Below are 23,001 nucleotides of genomic sequence, written 5' to 3'. Positions count from 1 at the left end.
AGCTGACTAAGTGGTTTGTATATATGTGTTTGTGATGCTCTTTTGAGAATTGTACTGCTTTCTTGCACTTTTTTATTATGTGTATCTTTGATGCATGAGGCTTATTAGTTGACAGAGAACACATCTATTGACATAAGTCAGTGCTGTCACATATTGATGTCATTGCTATATAACTCATCCACGTTCTACTTAGGTACATTCACAAGTAACAGTATGCAGGGATCTGCCATTCCTTTGAGTTCTTAGCCATTTATTTTCTTATTCCAGGTTCAACACTTGCCTTCATAGTCCAGCAGTTACAACTGTTTTAATTCGGGGCTGACTCTGTGAAATGCTAGCAGTACATAGCGATTACTTGGGTAAGTAAAGAGTGTGAGCATTGCCTAGTAACAGTTTTACTGTATGTATGAGCATAGGATGAAAGTTGTATCCTCTTAGGTTGTGAGCATGTGTACTATTCATCGCCTGTTAGCCAGGGCAAGGGCATATTGTGCATGGCTATGTCTACCTACACCCACAGTGGCTGGTGGTTCCCCTTCTGACTCTCCACCTGCATGTGGCTGAGGTGACTTTGCCACTGGTAGTGGGATGTGTGCCCCTTCCCCTTGGTGTTCCTGTTGAAGCTATTTTCTCAGGATAACATTGTGAAGGATAGCACAGACAGAAAAATGTCAGCACAAGTACGGGGACTGTACTGCAGGGCTCCCCCTGATGTACCTATGCACTGGAACTGTGACTTCAGCAGCCCAAACACATGCTCTATGATACTTCATATTTGAGTGTGTCCTTCCTTATAGCATTCTTCAGTGGATGTATGTGCATTCCAGATGGGCATCATCAGTCACAGTTCAAGTGCATACCCTGCATCACCCAGTAAATGACCTTGCGGAATATCACCCCTAGAAAACCTCTGATAGAGTTGAGAATTGTGCCAGATATGGGAGTTGTGGTAATTGCTAGACATTCAGGTTGATTCCCTTAGGGTTGCACATGACCTGGCAGTTAATGTAGTGAAAGCCCTTTCTGTTTGTGTACACCCTTCCTTGTTCCCCATCTGGTGCTTTGATTTCAATGTGCATGCAGTCTATGTCAATTAGGACTTCAGGGAAGTGTGCTTCAGGGTCAAAATCCTGCATAGTTGTAGCTCTGTCCTCAAGCATATGGGGGAAAATGTATGTAGTCACTGGCAGGTTGTAGCATAGCATTCAGGAATTGATGGAGGATCCTGGATCCTGATGCCTGTGGCACCTTTAACATATCCCCTGTTGGTCTCTGGAAGGTTCCAATAGCTATTATTCTAAGTGCTACACATACCTTAGTTACTACAGATATTGGTTCTCCTCAGTTTGCCGACTTATCCATCCTGTAGTTCTCTACAATTTCCACCTCATGCAGACCATGAAAAGTTAAATGGGGTCTAAACACCCTTCTACGTCTTGGCCAAGATCTATTAGCAGTAGCAACAGCAGCATGGACTTGGGCCTGTTGCACATACACATGCAGAAGAGCAAGAGCAGCCTCTAACATTATTTCTGTGTAGAGTAGTTTCCATGACTGTATTCCAATAGGTTTTGGTATTCCAGACCAAAACTTGCATGACTATACATGTTTGCTTTATAGCTTGTTGAATAGCTCCACCATCTTGAATTGGTTGATTAGCATACAGTTCAATTGCTTATGTTGTAATTAGCATGCCACAATGTTTACTGTGTTTTCTTGGCTCAATAATGTGTGTAGAGCCACTAACTGAATACAAATCGTCATGCTACCATGTGCCGTTGCACCATGACGTGCATACAGTTTTAGCAAGCTGTAGGCTTTATTGCATCTGCACTTGTGAGCAAAATTCTTAGAGTATGCTATTTTAAATTAACTGTTTTAGATTCTGTGTACTATACTTGAATTTATTTAGAATTCCGGAAGATTTAGGGTTTGTGTGTGTGAGAATGTTTGTGATATGTGATGGGAAAAAAGTCTTACACTCTTGTGGAATTAGACAGAAGGCTTTGAGTACTGAAGAAACGAAGCAGTTTAAAATAAATATATGCAGACATGTGAAAGCATTAGTGTATGTTCTTTGTGAAAGCATTAGTGTATGTTCTTTTTACACTATTAAAATGTGAAAACATGGCAAAAGGAGTCAAAGGAACTGCAATTCTCTATCCCCGGTACCTGAATACACTAAGAATAAAAAAAAACACAGCCTGGATAAGGAAGACAGATAAATCCCACACTAAAGCCCAAACAACCTACCTTTGATTAGCAGCTTGGGCAGCTGATAGACATGGCAGAGGAGGATGAGAATGAGAAGATGCTGACAATTTGTCTGCCGAGGGAGATGCACCCGGCTGTGGCTCACCACTTGGGTAACATCTGGTGGGAGTATTGGGTGTTGCACTCATAAAGTATGGGTCTGCAGGACATTTGCAGCTATGGTGTTTATGTGCAAAAGCTAGCAGATTCAATATGCAGAGACACATTCCCTGCAAGAAGCAGAGTGTAGCAGAGTTTGGAGAGCTGCCAAGAGGGAGAGGGATACTCCACTCTGGCAGGGGTAAGCTACTCCATAGTAACAGTGAACTAGCCCACTTCTACTACCGAATTCTCATTATTGGGACATGAATGGACAAATTGGGTTACCTAGACATGAATGAATGAGTTGTAGGACTCTAGCCTGTCCTGGGGATGTCTGACTTCTGCCCCTTGAAATGAATGGGCCATTTTGGTGTAATTAGAGGAGCCCCCTGGTGTACTCCTGTGAAGAAATAAAAAAAAAAACAGTGAGAAAAGGTATATCAACACAAAAAGTATAATAAGGCCGTAAGCTAACTGAAACTCACAGCTATTATATATAACATGAGAAAAATCCCCATTTAATTGTGTATGTGTGATGATATTAAATCAAAATGCACCAGGAGGTATAATTATTTTATCTCAGTTTTGTTCCTATTGGTTTGAAAGAAAATTGAGATAAGATTTTGTAGAATGCCTACTACAGAATATCATTGTTTTAAATTCTAGAAAATGAATTTTGTGTGGTGATTTGTGGACTTTAATGCATATTTTTAAATAAATAATTTATATCTATGTCCCTCTTCCCGTAAGTGTCTTTATGTGTAACCTAAGACTCTTAGCTATAATGTACAACACAGTACACTTGATTTATCTTTGCAAATTAGTATGGTAGTGCATTGTATATGCATGTGTGTGTGTGTGTGTGTGTGTGTGTGTGTGTGTGTGTGTTTGTGCATGCGTGTGTGTGCGTGTGTGTGCATGTGAGTTTGTGTGTGTTTGCGTGCACGCGTGTGTGTGCGTGTGTGTGTGTGTGTGTGTGTGTGCATGTGCGCATGTACACGTGTGCGTGTGTGCGCATGTGCGCGCGCGTGTGTGTGTGTGTGTGTGTGTGTGTGTGTGTGTGTGTGTGTGTGTGTGTGTTTGTACAAAGAACTTTATATATTACTATTGTGTATGTCTTTTTGGGCTGGAGAGTGAGGGTGACAGAGAGAAAGACAGATAAAGAAGAGTAAATAAGAGAGGGTCATATAAAAGAATCTACTGTCCCTGATATCTGGAAATCTTTCTATACCATACCACTACACAAAGGAGGTAACTCCATTGATCCTTCTAATTTTAGACCCATAGCCATTCTCTCCCCACTCTCTAAAATCCTAGAAAAATGCATACACAATCAGCTTCTCAAATACCTAACTCAGTAAAACCTTCTGATCCCCACTCATCATAGCCTTAGGCCAAATCACAGTACCTGCACTGCCCTTCTGTCTTTCACTCATGCTGTCGCAGAGGTTAGAGTCAAAAACCTACTGGTGTCCTGTCTATTCCTAGATCTTTTAAAAGCCTTTGATACTGTTTCTCACACTGAACTACTAAATAAACTATCTGATCTCAACCTCTTCACCTCCATTATTCTCTGGTTCTCCAACTACCTTACTAACAGGTTACCGTCACTTAGATGGCAAGCCACTTGCTCCCCTTTTCTACCTATCCAGATCAGAGTCCCCCAAGGTTGTATTCTAGGGCTTCTGCATTTCAATATCTTTACTAACAACCTCCATGCATCCTGCTCTACCTCCTCCCTTATACAATATGCTGATGAATCTACTCTTATCTCCTTCTCTGATAACATCACTCACCTTCACTCTATTACTCAAAGCTCATTTCTCATCACTGAAAAATGGATTACTAATAACCAACTCATCCATAACCCTAAATAAACTAAACTCCTTTTCTTCATTCCTAAATCTCTCTCTCCCATCATAAAACCACCTTCACCATCTCATCTCTTGATAACACTATTATTAAACCTGAACCACACACTAAGCTACTTGGCACCATAACTGATGACCAATTAAAATCCAACCTACATATTCACCAGTGTATTAAAAAGACACATCAAAAATTGAGACTACTCTATAAAAATAAAAACAATCCTGTCTCTGGCACAACTGTTCCTCCTTCCCTGCCTTCCCTACGCTTCTCCTATATTTACACACCTACAAGCCACCTTAATAACCAAACTTGAGCAAACATATAACAATATAGCGAGATTTGCCAGCAGCCAACTGTACAAATCTCACCATTGCCTTGCTCTAAAACAATTCTTCCAACTACTGCTTCTATCCTAGCTACAAGTCACTCACTCCTTAATTAACAAACCTTTGGCCTGTCCTTCTCTCTTCTCTCTAGTATCCCTCTTTACTCCTACTCCTACTCTCTGTAGCTCCAACCAACTCCTTCTTGACATGAAAACCTGGGTGCTGACTTGTCTAAACATGGGCTCAACTCTTGGCTAGGCTTATAAGGGCCTCAGGGCCAATAGCCTAGTAACCTCCTATGATCCTATAATAAGAACATAGGCAAACTACTTTAGAAAAGCACAGTGTCCTAAGCCTGGAACAAACTCCCCGCAAATATCTGAAATATCAAATACACTAACATCTTCAAAAAAGAACTGAAAAACTACCTTGGAAACTCAAGCTTCTGCCCATGCCAGAACCGTGCCTAATCACCACCCCCATCCACCTCTGCCTACCCTTGAACTTATATCTCTTAGGTGTATAGCTTGAATAAATAAATAGTATCAGCCCAACAAGAAGCTATCAGCTGCTTCATTGTACATATATTTATGTAAATAGCAACACGTCTGGGATATATTGCCTATCAAGATTGTTTTCTTTAATACAACGGAATACTAACATGTACATTTTTTATGTAATTGTTAATTTTTATTTGTACAACTTTGAATTTATGTAATTTGTGGTATATGTTGGAGCTGTTCTCCTTGGGTTTGCACTGAAAATGGGCCTTTGGATCAGTTGGATTAATCCGGTTAACAAATGACAAATACATAAATAAAATAAATATATTGCTTACATAAAACATTTCACCATATTATAACTCCTTAGGATTAAAATTATATCTGCTTTTAATGTCATTTAATTGTCCACAGAAATGTCTGCAGCCTGCAGATAAATAAGCTGCACATTTCCCTGAAAACAGAGCTAAAGTGCGTAGCAGTGGAAATAAGTCAGTTCAGAGCTGTCAACAGCAAAATAATTCTGACATGCCCTTGAAGCAAAGCAGAACTCATTTACTGCTGTTTCTGACTGGCAGCAATAATATCATATGTGTAATTAAAAACAGATCACCCCATTATAGATTTATGTAGCCACTGGCTATTATAAGGATATTCTAAATGTATCTTACATGGAAACTGTTTTTGTAATGCTCACATCTAACTGCCAGGAATCTTTAATTCTCTTTTAAGAATTTTGGACTTGGATTTTAATGCAATGCAAAATATAAAGGGCATCCTTGTAAGGTAACACTTTTCATTGGATTTGGCGTCATCTCTGCATGTGGCTTGCATTTTTCTGTGTAATTCTGGCTTGTTGTGTAAGCCAATGCTATTTGACATAGATGTTCCATTGTGGTGGTTTGCAGTCTATGTGCAGATATTCCTACATGAAGAAATTACTTTTCGTAGTATATACTTTTAATCTAAAGGTCACATCCATGACGGTCATCTTAACAGGTGGATTAGAAGACCTCATTGCTGCAGTAGCTCCAGAAATGGGCACCTGATAACAAACTTATTAAAAAATTGGAAAAATATATCAGAATAAAGAAATGATTCGCAATTATGTAGCCTATTACAGAATTGAAAACAAAGAACAGATACTGTCCAATCAAGTACATTTTTACATACTCTTATTGTTTAGCCATTTTAGAGGAATTCCTGTTGAAATTCCAAAAAGGTGATGCTCTGTATAAGGGGAAACAGTATGTGTGAATATTGGCAACATAAATACAATGTCTGTGATTGTGCCACTTCAGAGTATCCCTCCATACTCTGAGGTACAGCAGTCTTGGGTACTGTATAAATAAGAAGCAGAGAAACAGGGAGTGCAGGGGGTCAGATCACTCTTGCACAAACATTTTAATGGTATTACATTGAGGTTCAGCATTTGCTTTATTTCTTTGATAATCTCAACACTTTTTTGGGTTTCATACTTCTGATAGGGTGTCCTCTTAGACTTCAAACCAGCCAGATATTCTTGGCATGGTATAGTTTAGCTGTATTTTCATTTTGTCAATGCATAACTGAATCCTGATCCTCCTCCTTATTAAGTGGAAACAATAAAGCAGTATATAAACTATTTTTTGTTTAATTAGTGCGAATAGTTATGGTACTCTGTGTGATCAAAGTCTTCAAATATATGCACATAATGGCTTTTAATTCTGTAAGCAAATAACCCAAGAACACTGAATAAACTCTTCATACTCCAATTTTGTTAATTCCTAGCCATTGCTAGATAGGGGCAATTCCACACAGACTCTACCTATTATTACTGACTTCAGAAATAGTAAAATTACAATATAAAGATTCCATTATTTGAGCTAGTAGCTAGTAGATCAAGTGAGCTGACACTACACAGAAATTTGTTTTGAGAAGTTTTCAGGCTTGTTATAAGTGATTATTCCTACATCAGAACAAGTTGCCATTTCTTCTTTGGCTCACAGATGTGGTGTTCAAAGTGGTGAGGCATGCAACATAGTTATACCATTACCTTAACTCTACATGGGTTACCAGTATCTCAGAGCATGTACTGAGGTAGTGGCAAAAATCAGACCATTATCATACTGATTAAGTATCCATGCAAAATGGAACTATAAGTTTTATCCAATATTATCAATGCCAAATAACACTTAATAATAACACAGTGATAAAAGTGGCAAATGTGATGCCGTGTGTGTGTGTATGTGTGTGTGTGTGTGTGTGTGTGTGTGTGTGTGTGTGTGTGTGTGTGTGTAGAGAGAGAGAGAGCGGTGCGGGGATGCAGGCCCCAACATCATAGGTGCAAGGAGGCATCCACCTCCGAAAAAACTGGTTAATGTGTAACAATGAATTTTGTACTCTGCTGTATTTTAGAAGACTTGTACTTTTCAGAGTCATGAGATTCAAAAGTTTCAAATCTACAACAGGTTGCCAATGCTTCGGTTAAATTACTTTTAATATTTTTAGTATACCAATAATCAGACACTACTATAGTTTTCAAATAAGGTGGCAAAAATGGAGAGTGGCATAGAAGTAGAATGGTACAGGCCACTATAATGAAAACAAAAAAAAAAAAAAAACAAATATTTCAAATTGGAAAAATATTGAAACAGCATTCAAGCAAAGAAACAAAAATATGTTTTTTGTATGGGTGCATGGTTTAGAATCATTTCTATCCAACCCTTTGACTGGGATACTGCATACATGCACTTGTTTACTTAATAACATCAGCTCCATGGCTGTGTGGGGACAGTGGCAAACTCCTTTGCAGAAACCTGTCAAAAACATGTACTTGTGAACACGTGAAATTCTTAGTTAGTCTGTGCTCAGCTTGCCTGCTCCCAAACCAGAAAGAAAAGAAATGAAAAGCAAAGGACTGAATCTACCATTCAGCCAAGAATAAAAATAAAAACATTTTATAGATACCCAAGGGAGATGAAAGGACCAAAAAAAATGAAGGACAAGAACACTTATTTGCCAAACATATACTTATATAAACTGGGACAATGGTGCTGGTCCAGTCTATACATGGAAGGGGTTTTGAGCTGCAGAAGGCATGCAGGGAGAATTGGAAATACCACTAACCTTTTCATCAAATCTTATAAGGAGGATAAGATTTCTGAAGAATGGAAGAGGCAGTCATAATTCCCTTTCATATGAATCAGAGAAAGAGAAGTGGACAAATTCAATAAAGCCTACACAGTAATGCATCATTTCAGTTACCATGTAGAGCCATGCACAACCACACAATCAAGGTAAATGCTGTGACATGCAAATTACAGCTCATTTGTATGCTAATCAACCAATCCAAGATGGAGGAGATATTCAACAAACTATAAAGCAACTGTACAGACCCAGTGCTGGTTTTCCCTGCGAATTCCAAAATCTACTGGAATATAAACATGGAAAGGAGTCTACACAGAAACAATGTTAGGGGCTGCTGTTGCTTTAATTCATGTGTATGTGGAACAGGTTGAAGTCTATACTGCTACTGCTTCTAATAGACCAAAGCCAAGAAGGAGAAGACTTTTCAGACTGCCGGGTAACTTATCACAACCTATTTGATGTGGAAATTGTAGAGAGCTACAGAGTGGGTAGAGACACACTACAGGAACTCTGCAATTGCTGTTGTCCTCAACTTAGAACCAGGGCAAATCTAGGGGAACCCATCCTAGTGGAGATAAAGGTATATGTAGCACTTAGAATCCTAGATACAAGTACCTTTCAGAGACCTAAAGGGGATGTGCTAGGGTGTCATATGTATCAGCATCCAGGATCCTCCATCAGTTCTTGAATGCTATGCTCCAACATGCTAGTGACCACATATATTTTCTCTATACTCTGGAGGATAGGGCCAGAGATATGCAGGAGTTCTACCCTGCACACTACCCTGAAGTACTGTGTGCCAATTTTGCATACATGTAGACATTAAGCTACCACCTGGAGAACAGGGAAGTTTCTACTTTAATAGAAAGAGCTTTCACTCTATTAACTGCAAGTCATGTGTAATGCCAAGGGAATAATCTTGAATATGTATGCTGCAACACTGACAGTTACCATGACTCAATATCTGGCACACCTCCCAAATGTATCAGATGTTCACTAGGGGGGATATCCCACAGGGTCAATTACTGGGGGATGTAGGTTATGCATTGGACCCATGTCTGATGAGGTGATAACTCCCATCAGGAATGCACACACACCTACTGAAGAATACCATAATGAGGCACATGCTCAAACCAGAAATATCATAGAGCATGTGTTTGGGCTGCTGAAGTCATGGTTCCTGGGCATAGCACACTCACTCACCACCTAAGGGCCTAAAACCTTCCACCTATGCACATACATATAGTAACACTGATACCAGGCAACACTCACAACCTTTACCTCCTCATGTATTGGCTGTGTACTGCTTGCATCAGACAGAGTCAGCCCTAAACTAAAACTGTTTTAACTGCTGCATTTACAGGGTAAGTGTTAAACCTAGTGTGTATTGTGCAATAATAGGAATGACTGGCATATCCTTACATGTTGCTACTTGGTGGTATAAGCAAGTAAAAGGTAGGAGATTTGTTCAGAAGTATCCTTAACATGTGACAGCAGAGACTTATTTGACTTATGTGTCCATTATTAAGTAGTAGGCCTCAGGCATCAAAAGATTCACAGTCATACCTCTCAAAAGTAGTGATAGTCACTGCATGCCCTCAGTTTAGCACTATACATTTGTACTGGAAAATATTTAAAAGAGAAGTTAGAAAGTAATGATACACATTGCAGTTTCAGACTTCACAACCCTCACAAGATCATTCACAATAAAGTTGGAAAATTTTGATGCTATCAACTGTCTAACTTTCTAAGACCAATATAAGTCAAAAGTACAATTACCAGTTCAACATCACAAATGCAGATATATTAAGCACTAAGTCAGTTATGAACCCTGAGCATCAGACACAAAGCTTATGTATCCCTGAATCCAAAAGATACAAAACAGGGATATGAAACAGTTATCATTACTTGTACAGGGTGTTGGAAGGGGAGGGAGCCTAGGCTGACACAAAAGGTTGGTGATTGTGTGTGAGTAAGGAAAGGAAGCAGGTAGACATTTGGATAAAGCAACAAATGACAATTAAGACAAATGAGTTTTAAGGTGCATGGCTGAACCATGTTACTGTTCTCTGTGTTCCTGTAGGTGTCCTCCAGGTGAAATGGGTGTGTGAGGGTCTGCATGAACACAGTCAAGTTCTATGGTAGTTCTATGTCTTGATATTTCAGACCGGTGTGAGGCATACATGGTAGAGGTGGCAGTTTATCATTGCCATCACCAACCACAAGAACTGACTCTGCCAGGAGTTGCACTGGCATGCCCATGCCCAAGGTTAGATGCACTGCTGCTATCTGAATGTGATTTATGTCTGGTGTATGCCGAGGACCACGACCGCATAACCTGCCATGTCTAGGTGTGGACAGCTCACTCACTGATGGAGCAGTAGAAGTCCTGCCACTATGGAAGCATGATTGGGCATGGTCATGTTGGCTAACAGCAGATGATGTGGCTGCCCTACACCCATGAGGATGTCATCCCCCTCCCAGGAGACATTGCATCGCAGAAACAACTCATTCCAATGTGCCATTCATCTGATCCATTAAATTGGTAAGATGGTGTAGGCAGTCACACATGTCAGCCTGTGCCATATCTACAGCCCTAAGCATTTCTCTGGACCACCTATGGGAATGTGCCTGTGTCTTTCTGATGGCCCTAAATGTAAATTGAGTGGCACAGGAAGAGACACCTGGATCAAGTGGAAGTTGGATAGCAGGCATCCACTGAACACCCCTAACAACTCTCCTGCCTGGCACCTCACCCACACTTGGCTACAGCCAGAGTCACCAGGCACTGAAGCCACAGTAACCACACTTCCCTGATAGATTGTCTAGCCTTTCACCTGTCCAATATCTGTGGGCTCACTGGAATGGGTAGGTGTAGGCCTACTGGCTGTGTCTGATGGAATTTCAGGAGATGGCTGTATGTCAACTTCAGTGTCAGATTCAGCCTCTGACCCCCCTGACTGTGCCTCTGTTTAGCCCGCATCATCATCAGAGTCTGCTGATACTCTGACATCATGTGGTAGAAGTCCCACATTTCCGCTGTCAGGATCACCTGTGATAACAAGCAATAAACAAGCAACAAAGAGGAAACAATTACTACCTACACTACTATAGTCCAATATGTGCTAACAAAATAACAATGCTGCCACTATTAGACAATACAGCAATACACACAACAGTCCTGACATCAACATCACACACTAAATATTTCTTTGAATTGCTCATCAGTACTGAAATAAGAATGTTTGGCTTACCATGTACAGATGATGGTATCTTCTGGATTTCCGATGGCCCTGGAAGAAGTTAAGTGAAAGGTAAGGACCACATCATCACAATTAACAGTAACACAGAGTGAAACATAACTAACATATTGATTTAGATTGTTTTAATACACAACAGTATTTAACAACTGAGATTAAAAAGCATACCTAGAAGCTCCTCTTGGGACATGTTTGCTGTCACTGAAACAATAGTACCAATGTCAAAGACATGCTGTTCTGCACTTTCCTGGAAGATGTTTGGATCCCTGACAGTGGACAGGAACTCTTTATATGCTGTTAGTGGTGCCTCTGTAGCAGCCCTCCCCCCAGTACCCATCTGATCAATGGTCACTGCAGCTGCTCTTCTCCATGCAGATGAGATCATGTCAGTGGCCCTATGGCACACCAGGTCATATGTCCTACTGTGGCCACCCACTGCATTAATGTTTCCAATGATCTGCTGCCAAATTTGCATTCTACATGACATATCTCAATGTCTCTTCTCAAGCAGGAAGGCACCATGTCAACTAAAGCTTCAACAATGACCCGATTCTCAGGATTAGTGAAGGGTCTTTTTTGGGATTTGACACCTGGATGACATAGTCCTTGGTGTCCTAAAAGACAACAGAAGGATAATGCACATAAGTATCACATAATTACAAAATAACTGTTCCAGACAAAACATAAAAGGCAGCATTTCAGTATTAGACACTGCAGCAAAATAAAACAGTTTAGAGATCTGAAATACAAACAACAGGCTGGATGCAAAAAAAGGAGAGTAACAATAGCAACATATCCTTGTTTGTGCCATAACAGGAATGCAGCTTTGCTCCACACCCCCAAAAGAACAGGGAAATTACACATTTTTCTAACAAACCATCTTTGAAATGCTAAAAATGCTATCAAATGAACTGTCCCTGAAACATGTCTACAGATTTAACACTGAACATTCCATGTTAAGCCTTGCCAATCATGTATACTTGTGAAATGTCCTGGCAAACATACCCATGCCATCAGTACACTTCTAACTAATGCATACAGGTAAAAGTGTAAAAGCCTTTGCTAATCAAAAAAAAGATATATATATATAAAACTATTAAACATATTTTCTTAATTACATTTCAGCATATGCAGTATGTAGCTGACAAAATGCAAGAATACCTTCTCAAGTTCAGTAATTCTCTGTGCAGATATATCCCAAAGTAATAGCCTCTTTTATGTGTTCTTCACATAAACAAGTCTCCTCACCTTCAGTTTCCCTAGCTACATGGTTTCCCTTTTATGGTGTAGGTTCAGGGCTGTCAGCACATTGAATATGCAAATGAGGTGTGATCTGTTAGAATTGCTGAGTCCGAAATACTTGTCTCTGTGTAGCACAGGTAAACATAGTGCAGACACTCCCTCATTGTTTGTTTTCAATGGATTGCAACTGTGAATAATTACTGGTAGGGAGAAGGAAAACACAACAGCAATGCAGACTGCCCTACATCCAGTGGGTCTGCCAGGTTAGACTTACAAAGTGTTAGATGTAATTTTGTCAAGGTTGGAAATACAAGTAAGCAGCACACAATTCACAGGCTCTGTTCATTAACAGCCAACCTCTCCTTCACTTGCTGGCAACTGCATATTATATTTATGCCATTTAATATCTTCACACATTTTAAGGACAATGATATAGAATGGCTTAGAGACTGCATGTCCAAAATTATTGGTCAGATAAGAGAAGAATGCCACTGCAAGTTCTACTTTTATCAACAGACTGTGAGCAGTGTAGGTCTATTATAATCTTCTCTCTGTGATACATCTACTGATTCTTCTGCTGTAAAAACTACTGGAACTCCCCCTTTTTCTTCCCATTTACTGTAACAAATATACACATTTTTCCAAAACTTTGCATTTATTTTATATTGTTACATTTTGTTTATCTTGTATATCGCATTTTTTTATATTCTTATATTTTATTCTCCCGGTTATTGTAATACGTATATACAGTTTCCCAAAGCTTTACATTTATTTTATATTCTACTTTTCCCAAAGCTTTACATTTATTTTATATTCTACTTTTCTGATACTCTACTAAATCTGCTTTTGAATTCACACAGATAAACAGACACCTTTAGGTACTGACCTGGGCTAGCTGGTTGATTGTTTTTCTCTTCTCACAGCTTTCTCCAAGTCCTGGTCCATAGCCTCCCCCCTTTTCTTGTTCTTCTAACATAATTCTAGTGTAAGTTTCCTATCCCTGTCAAACATGTTTTCTCACAGCTTTCCCCAAGACCTGGCTCTTAGCCCCCCCTTCTCTTGGTCTCCTAACATAATCTTATTGAAAGCTTCCCAGCCCTGTCAATCCTGTCTATTCCCTCCCTCTTCCTCTTCAGGGTTTACTTATTCCTTCCCTGAGCTGCAGCACCATATTTAAATACTAAAAAACCTCTGTCTGACTACACTCTGTTTCTGTCTGTCCCACGGGCCTCCATCATAGGTTCAAAGGTTCATAGGTTCATACTAGGCTATCTGCCCTAGGGCATTTATAAGCCTAGCCAGAGTGTGTTTGGCTTTCGCCACCCATATTAAATTAATGTTGCTATGCCCTTTTTCAAGGTTAGTATACTGTGCCTCTGTCTAACAGTGACACAGAAGTGATACCCGGGGTAAACCTACGATCTCCCATCCACTCATCAAGATTCCTCTTGAAGAGAGTCAATGAGGGACTCTGCCTAACCTGGACTGGGATTTTATTACAGAGTGAAGGGAGCCTCTAGGTTATGAATCTGTCCCTCCAGCATGTCCTATTTATTTCAGTGCTGAGGTTCAAGTCCCTCGAGCGCGTAGCTCAATGGGATTTGGATTTTCTGAGGTGCAGCATGTCCATTAATTCCGGGTTGGACATGGCTTTATACGTCAGGCACAGATCGCCTCTGAACAGGCGGTATGCCACTGAGTAGAGCTGGAGTTTCTTTAACCAGGCAGCATACGGCATCTGGTTGAGCCCCTTGATCCTCTTGGTGAGGTACTTTTGGGGTCTTTCCAGTTGCTGCAGGTGTCTGGTAATGTACATCCCAAAAGGGGCATTGTACTCAATTATGGGCCTGATGAGGGATGAGTAAAGAGGCACGATGACCTCCCCTGATCTAGATGTGAATCCCTTCATGATTAGGTGGGCTATATAAAATGTTTTTCTAACCACTTTGGCCATGTGGTTGTCAAATGAGAGATTGCTATCAACTTGGGTCCCCAGGTCCCTAATTACTTCTTCTGTACTTAATGGATTACCACCTATGTGGTAATTTGTGGGCACTTTGTTTTTGCCAAAGGGGATGACTATACACTTTTTAGTATTTAGCTTGAGGCCATGGCTCTGGCACCAGTTGTCTGTTTCTATGAGGCCCTTTTGGAGGATGTTTGTGTCGGCTGGAGAGTCTATTATGGCCCAGTTTGCAGTCATCTGCGAACTTGGTCAGCCACAGTCCTTCCATGTTGGCCTGTACCTCCGAGAAATATATACCGAACAAGAGAGGTCCCAGGACTGAGCCTTGTGGGACGCCACTTGTAACTGGTTTGGAGTCTGACATGGCTCCAGCTATTCTAACCATGTGGGTTCTGTCCTTGAGCCAGTTTGCAACTCATCTAGTGACATAGGGGTTTATATTTAAGCTGGTGAGCTTATCTATAATGCCCGAGTGGGGTATTGTATCAAAGGCTTTTGCGAGGTCCAGGTAGGCTGTGTGGACCACCTTCCCCTTGTCAATGGCCTTGGTGACTGTTTCAAAGAAATTGACCAGGTTCAAGATGCAGGATCTGCCCTTAACAAAGCCGAACTGGGTAGGATCCAGTGTCTGCAGGTCCCCAATATCTTTATTTATAAGGTCCATAATGATCCTTTCCATAGCTTTGCAGACCAAGCTAGTGAGACTTATGGGGTGATAGTTTCCAGGATCCGTTGAGGCACCACCTTTGTGGAGAGGGACCACTGTTGCTGTATGCCACTCTTTGGGTACATATCCTGTAGTAAGGCTGAGATTGAACAGTAGTTTTAGGTTTGGGTTTAGCTCTTCTTGGAGTTCATGTAGGATGCAGCCTGGGACACCGTCTGGTCCCACTTGATGCTGTGTTTCTTGCTTTGGAGAGGGCAGCTCTTACCTGAGCATCTGAGATGTCAGGGGGGGCAGCACTCTGCTGGGATAGATATTAGCCCTTTTGGTGGGGAAGAAGTTTGCGCTGAACCTGTCAGCTAGGATGTTGGCAATGTCTGTGGGTTCGGTGTATTTTTTGTCATTTTGGACTAATTCTGAGCATATCTGGGAATTTCCACCCAGGTTCCTAACATAACTAAAGAAAGCCTTGTGATTATCCTTAGTGTCCTGTGCAATTTTTCTCTCGAAGCTGGCCTTAGACGATTTTATGAGTGCCCATAGTTTTTGCTAATACTGATCAGAGATGCCTTCCCTTTTTGGGATTTTGCTCTATCATGTAGTAGCTTCCTCCTTCTATTGTATAGTTTGTTTATAGCTGGGGTCCACCAGACAGGATATCTGCCTTTGGAGGATTGGGTCTTGGTTTTATTTGGGATTGCATGATCCATGCATTCCTGAAGGTGTTCATAGACTGCATTTATAAAGGATTTTGCAGTCTGGGCTGATATCCACAGGCCCGGGGCTTTGAAGGATTCCACCTTGGTTTTGAGGAGTGTGAAATTTGCTTTAGAGAAGTTTTTCACTGTGGTTTTCTGGGCATGGGGTGGGGTCGGGATGTGAATATCCAGTGAGATTAGTTTATGGTCTGATCTTACCAGTGAGGGATACACTTCTGGTCTGGAGCATAGAGTCCCCATGTTGGTGATGATCAGGTCCAGTATGTTTTCCCCTCTTGTGGGAGTGGTAACAAGTTGTTCCATAGCATTTGAGTTTATAAATTCTAGGAACCTTTGGGCTCGGGTGTTGGAGCTAGCGTAATGCTCCCAGTCTATGGTTGGGTAGTTGAAGTCACTCAATATAATCGTGTTTGGAGAGACCTTAATATTTTCCAGTGTTCTCAGGAAGGCCGAGTGGGGTTCCTGGGTTTGGGAGGGTGGTCTGTAGCAGGCTATAAACTGGAAGGCAGTTTTACCCACTGTTAGTTGCACATGGATAGTCTCTGATGCTTCGTGCTGTGCCACCAACCTGGAGGTGTGGGTATCTTTGACAAATATTGATACTCCCCCTCCTTTTGTGGTTCAGTCCAAGTTTTGGGGCTGAAAAGCATGGTATGAGGTATAACCTGGTAGTGCTGGGGTGCTCTCGAGAGCCTTGAACCAGGTTTCTGTTACTGCACAGATATCGATGTTCTCCATGCTAAGGAGAGTTTTGAGTGCATGCATCTTGAGGTTTAGACTTCTGGCGTTGAGTAGCATTACTCTTAGTTTCTTATCCCTTGTGATACCTATGGAGGTGGGTTTGTCTTTTGAGCCTTGCCTAAAAAGGCACTATGGGGGTAGCAAGAGCCTTTGCCAATATCCGAAAGCCCAGGGTGACAGGTGCAAGCCGTCCCTAGTGAAGCATCGTGGCTTGTCAAGCATGTCATCCCAGGCTGACAGGCATTGGATCCCCTTTGAATGACACCAATACTTAAGCCAATTGTTGAAATTGATAATCTTGTCTTCATACTGTGGCATCATTCTTGGTGAGGGTAAGATGCTACTCAAGGTCAGGGTCATACCGGCCTGGGCTACATGCTCAGAGAGCTCCTCTATGTCTCTTTTCATGTAGTCCAGGGAGGTTCGTCTCAGGTCATTCACACCAGCATGGACAATGACTGAGTCATATTTGTACTTGCCTTGGAGTGACCTGAGTGATTGTGTTATGTGGCAGATCCTAGCGACCGACAGGCAGCTCACCGTGACCTTCTCCTTGTTCAGCCTGGTGAGTGGGACAGCAGTGTGCCTGATGATAGAGTCACCTATTACAAGTGTATCAGGTGTGTTGTTTAGCCTTAAGGGCTGTGACTGTTCAGCACACTGGCTTTGTGAGCTATGTGTTGCACGTGTTTTGTTTTGGGGTAGTGGTTGCTTGGGTGTCTGCTTTGGAGGTCTCTGCTGCTTAGGCAGATTTTTATTTAGAGCTTCCAAGTATGTTTTTGTGTGTTTATGTGTTTGGTTTGCTGTCATGGTAGGTCTATGTGAGACTGGAATTGTAGTGAGTGTGGTTTCCTTCTCCTCCTGACTGGTTATGCCAGTACTGAGTTGAGAGAGCTTAGCCTCCAGTTTGGCTATATGGTTGCATCTCTCACATGTGTTGGAATTTGTTGGGAGGAGGAGAGGGTTGTCTGTGTACATGAGGCAGTTGTAACATTGCCTCAAGATTCCCAGATTCACCAGCTGGACTGGAGAGGAGATTGACAACTGACCTTTGGACATGCTAGAATAGTATTGGGAATTTCTTTATAATTGAAAAAAATGGCCAATGGGGAGCAAGGTACTCCAGGGGGAGTTTGTGAGGGTGTAGTGCTTTTAATTTTTTAGTGCTGACTTATATAATTGCTTTAGTGAGCAAGTGCCAGGTAACTTAAATGCAAAAATGACAAACAGTAACTTTCTTTCAAGTGAAACAAGGAAATAAGTACAGTAAGTAATGCAGATATCACTAGGGATCCACAGAAGCGCTGAAAAGCTGCGTTTTAGGTGGAATTAGCTTTTCAGGGAAATAACAAGCATACAAACAAAACTAGATTCAGCAGGCCTGGATCTAGTCTATGCTACAGCAAACAAGGTGTACCAATTACAGTAAGAAATAGTTCAAATATGCAGGCACTATAAGCCTTTAACCAGAAATTCCCAGCTCAGAAGGGCAGAGTCCAGCCTCTTCTCCCACAAGAGTGCAGACCATGAACCTTCTTAATGTAAAATAACTGGCCTGAAGCCCTGGTGCTTAAACCAGAACTAATACACTTTTAGAATAACAGACACTGAGCCCTCAATCAGCAGTTCCCAACTTAGAATGATGTAAGCTACCTGTCCTGCCACCACAGTGCAGCCCACAGACCTTCCTAATGTAAAACAACTGGTCTAAAGCCCAAGTGCTTAAACTAAAAGGCTTAGAATAAGTTACACCAAGCAGTAATAAATACAATTGAGTACTTTTAAGATGACGCAAAAGCAAAATAAAGTAGGAAAAAACACAAATACAGTAAAAGCAGATAATTTTTTTTTTTTTTTTTTTTTTTAGTGAAAAGAGAGAAAGGAAACAGAGAAAGGAGTAGCTGAAACTAAGCTGGTTGGCCTTCTCAAATGTTCTCCCTGTACTGGGTAGAATGAGGTAATGACACTAAACTGGGAGGAGGGTCCCAGATCAAATTTACACTAGGGGCGGGCAACTGCAAAGCCACCAACTATAAAAACACTATACCAGCAGGGAGAGAGGGTGGGAAACAAACTGCAGAAATGTTTCACAACTGAAAAGCAGCAGTGAGCCTTTAAATGAAAGTTTTAAACAGCTAAAGGAGCCTCTAGAAAAAAAGAGTTTACTTTAACCAGTTATCAGAAACAAACAACCCAACAGATGCTTAATAAAGGTGGACAATTTCCAGTTAATACCTCACACACAGTGAAACTAGCTAGAAAAATACACAGTACACAAAGTGCTATAAATAACAAAGAAATAAAGAACAAAATAAACAAAAAACAGGATACTTAATGTTATATATTATAGCTTCGAGTTTCCTCAGTGTCCTTCCTTCAATCAGTTCACTGTGAAATGGCAGAGCATTCACAACTGAACTTCTTAGGTAACAGAAAGTTGAAACCTGAGACAGCTTTTAAGAAAGAAATTTCAAAAGAACCAATGAGGTGCTTAGTCTAAGCTGTAGTCCAGGTGACCTCAGTCAGCCAATGACCTCAAACAATTCTCTCTCACAGAAATGCCTGATGGCTTTGGCCAAACCAATGTCTCTGAATATGTGCTCAGACACACAGCCTCCACAAACACTAGGCCCAAATACAAGCCTGAATATAGAAATGCTACAAATATCCCCACTACTTAGAACAAACTGCAGAAATGTTTCACAGCTGAAAAGCAGCAGTGAGCCTTTAAATGAAAGTTTTAAACAGCTAAAGGAGCCTCTAGAAAAAAGAGTTTACTGTAACCAGTTATCAGAAACAAACAACCCAACAGATGCTTAATAAAGGTGGACAATTTCCAGTTAATACCTCACACACAGTGAAACTAGCTAGAAAAATACACAGTACACAAAGTGCTATAAATAACAAAGAAATAAAGAACAAAATAAACAAAAAACAGGATACTTAATGTTATATATTATAGCTCCAAGTTTCCTCAGTGTCCTTCCTTCGATCAGTTCACTGTGAAATGGCAGAGCATTCACAACTGAACTTCTTAGGTAAAAGAAAGTTGAAACCTGAGTAGTGTGCACTTACTGCATGTCCCTTTCTAAAACTGCTGGCATATCTTCATTATTTTCCTACTTCTCAGTGAACTGCAGCTCCCCATTGGTGCATAAATAATAAAAACAAACAGAGAGGTAACATTCAAACCAAAATGATAGGCTGCCGTATTTCTGTAGTTGCTAACCTTCTCACTGATTGCTTTCTGTTTGGTGACTGCTGCTCCTCCTGGAAGGTATAACCTGCTATGTTTGCCCTTTGGGCTCACTCTGCTCCCCCACCGTGTCCCCAAATCTCTCCCGCCCCAACTAACTGTACTTTTATATATCCCCTAACTCCTCCCCACCCAACACCTCTTCAATCACAGCACACCTAAGCCAAACCGCTCCCACCTGTAGATCTACATCACCCCAAACATCCACCACTCCTACAATGCTTTACATAACATCTCTCCCTTTAACCCCATTTGCCGGACTAATCTCTTTCTTTTCTCTTACCTATCTCACATTTTTTCCCAACCCTTGTCATAACTTTCAAACACACTTCACTACATCTTACCATCAACCTCACTTCCCATCCTACTCATCCATCTCACATGAACTCTTTACCTCAAACTCAATCTATTTCTTCAAACCAAAACTGCTCCCAACCCAACCCCCCCCATACTCCCCTCTTAAATGTGGTACCAGAAAATCACTACTCTCACACAACCCAAGCTACCCTTGTCCAATACACTGCCTCACTCTTTTACCCCACCACATCTCTCTCTCACTAGCCGGCAACATCCACCCTAACCCTGGACCCTGGGCCTATCTCTAACATTAATCTCACCAAACCCTCCATTCAACCCACAGACCCAAAGTCCATTCACCTTACAACACTTAATGCACAAAGCCTAAAAAAAAACAAAATCCCTAACCTCCATGCCTGGCTCTCCCATAACCACCCTGACATTACCGCCGTTTCTGAAACCTGGCTGAAAACCTATATAAAAGATAGTGAAATCCTACCACCAGGTTTCCAAATCATTTGCCCACAAAAAAGGAGGTGGAGTAGCAATAATTTACACCACCTCCCATACCATAACTCCCTACTCTAATAAAATACAAACCTTTGCCAATGCTGAAACTATAATAGGTTTACTAAAAATAAACAAACACAAGTCTATAGGTATCGCTGCCCTCTATATCCCCCCTGGTGTTAATATCAAAACTCTTGAAAACATCCTGTCCTGGTTCTCCTCCAATATAAAAAAATGAAACCTATATACTTGGTGATATCAGCATCAACTGGAATACTATTAACTCTGAAGCCCCATCCCACACAATCAACCTGTACAACTTCTTCCAACTAATACAATCTCCAACCAGACGAAATAAAGATGGTATCTCTGGTACCATCATTGACTGGATCCTAACATCTTACTCAAACCTTATCACCAAAGCCAATACATTACCTGATCTTCTTAGCGATCACCTACCAGCCTTCACCGACCATCTCCCATCTCCACTGCATAAACAACACCACTACATCCAAACCTGCAACCTCTCCGCTTTCAACCCTCTAACTTTCTCTGAATGCTTAAAGCATACTGACTGGTCCCCTCTAAAAATCCTTCTGCTAGATGATGCCGTTTCTTACTTTAACCACTCATTCCTAACCCTTCTCAATCAGCAAGCCCCCCCCCGAACCAAACACATCAAAACCAATCTCTGCCCATGGTTATCAAAAGATACTAAACTAGCCTTGCACCAAAGGGACAAAAAATGGAAACAATGTCAAAAACATAAAAACCCTAACACCATCCTAAGTATAAGCAACTACGAAAATTCGCAAAAAAAGTAATAATTAAAGACCGCAAAGCCCATTACTACAAACTCCAGTCTTGCACTCAACAAATCCCCCAAAATTTTGGGACTCCATCTCATCCATGCTGCATCCTGGCAATAAAGAATACCCCTGCCCAGACCACAACCTCTTCAACCTTGAAACTGCCAGCCCATTCATTCTTTATATTCTGCATAGCTAAAGTTTCAGCCTCCTTCCCAACCCTTCCTCCACCACGACCCCCTCCTGCCCCAACCACCACCCCAATCATCAACCTTCCTCCACATCCTTCTGCCTCAAGCTCATCCACACAAGCACTATAAAAAGACTTCTCCTCAAACTCAAACTCTGTCACAATGCACATGACAGCCTTCCACCCACCTTCCTCAAGCAATCTGCAGACAGCATTGCCTATCCCATCTCTATTCTTATAAATAGATCCATACAAAAATCATACATCCCTTCTATCTGGCATCATGCTTACATCATCCCCCTCTACAAAGGTGGCAAAAATACTGATACCACCAACTTCAGACCTATTGCCATCCTTTCCCCTCTTTCTAAAATACTAGAGAAAACAATACAAGCACAACTCATGGCACACCTAACACTAAACAATCTCCTCTCCCTTACCCAACACGGCTTCTGTCCTGGCCACAGCACCATGACTGCCCTTGTTTACTTTCTTGAAACCATAAACCTTGAACGTGACACAGACAAGTTCATATCCACACTTTTCCTAGATCTGTCAAAGGCCTATGACACCATATCACACATCCTACTTATATCCCAACTCTCCACCCTACACCTCTCTCCCACCACCATCACCTTTTTTTCCAGCTACTTGTCCACCTACCAACAAGCTGTCTAATGGAAAACTTCAACCTCTACCTTCCTTCCCACACCCAATGGTGTTCTACAAGGTTCTGTTCTTGGCCCTCTTCTCTTCAATCTATTCATTAACAACTTTCACCAATAGATCCCAGACTCATCTATCATCCAATATGCAGATGACACAGCGATCATCTGCTCAGCTTTCTCCCCCTCCAAGCTCTTAGCAAAACCCAAATAGCCTTCTCCAAAACAGAAACCTGGATGTAGTCTAACTGGCACTAAATGCAAATAAAACTAAACTAATGTTTTTTCCCCTACCAAAAAATCCACCGACAAATCCACATTCACCATACAGAGCCAAAACAACACTCTCTTTGAAATTGTTCCTAACACCATAGGTTCATAGGTTCATAGGTACATAGGTGGGTACTAGGCTATCTGCCTGAAGGCATTTATAAGCCTAGCCAGAATGTGTTGGCTTTCGGCGCCCCTTAGATTAGTTCCCTGTGCCTCTGTCCAGCAGA

The 23,001-nt window shown here is 41.2% G+C and overlaps 1 long non-coding RNA gene across 1 annotated transcript in view; it reads right to left on the bottom strand.

Annotated features, from left to right (window-relative positions):
- The window catches only part of LOC122801773, a 436,281-nt gene that overhangs the window by 104,114 nt on the left and 309,166 nt on the right, over nucleotides 1-23,001 (bottom strand). Inside the window, exon 4 of the long non-coding RNA XR_006364799.1 lies at nucleotides 11,611-12,056. This is a non-coding gene — a long non-coding RNA (uncharacterized LOC122801773). The remainder of the gene's footprint in view (nucleotides 1-11,610; nucleotides 12,057-23,001) is intronic.

Source organism: Protopterus annectens, chromosome 5.part0 (assembly GCF_019279795.1).
Source record: "Protopterus annectens isolate FY-2018-M chromosome 5.part0, PAN1.0, whole genome shotgun sequence".
NCBI lineage: Eukaryota > Metazoa > Chordata > Ceratodontiformes > Protopteridae > Protopterus > Protopterus annectens.
The sequence above is the reverse complement of the archived record's forward strand: the minus strand, read 5'-3'. Positions and strand labels throughout refer to the sequence as shown.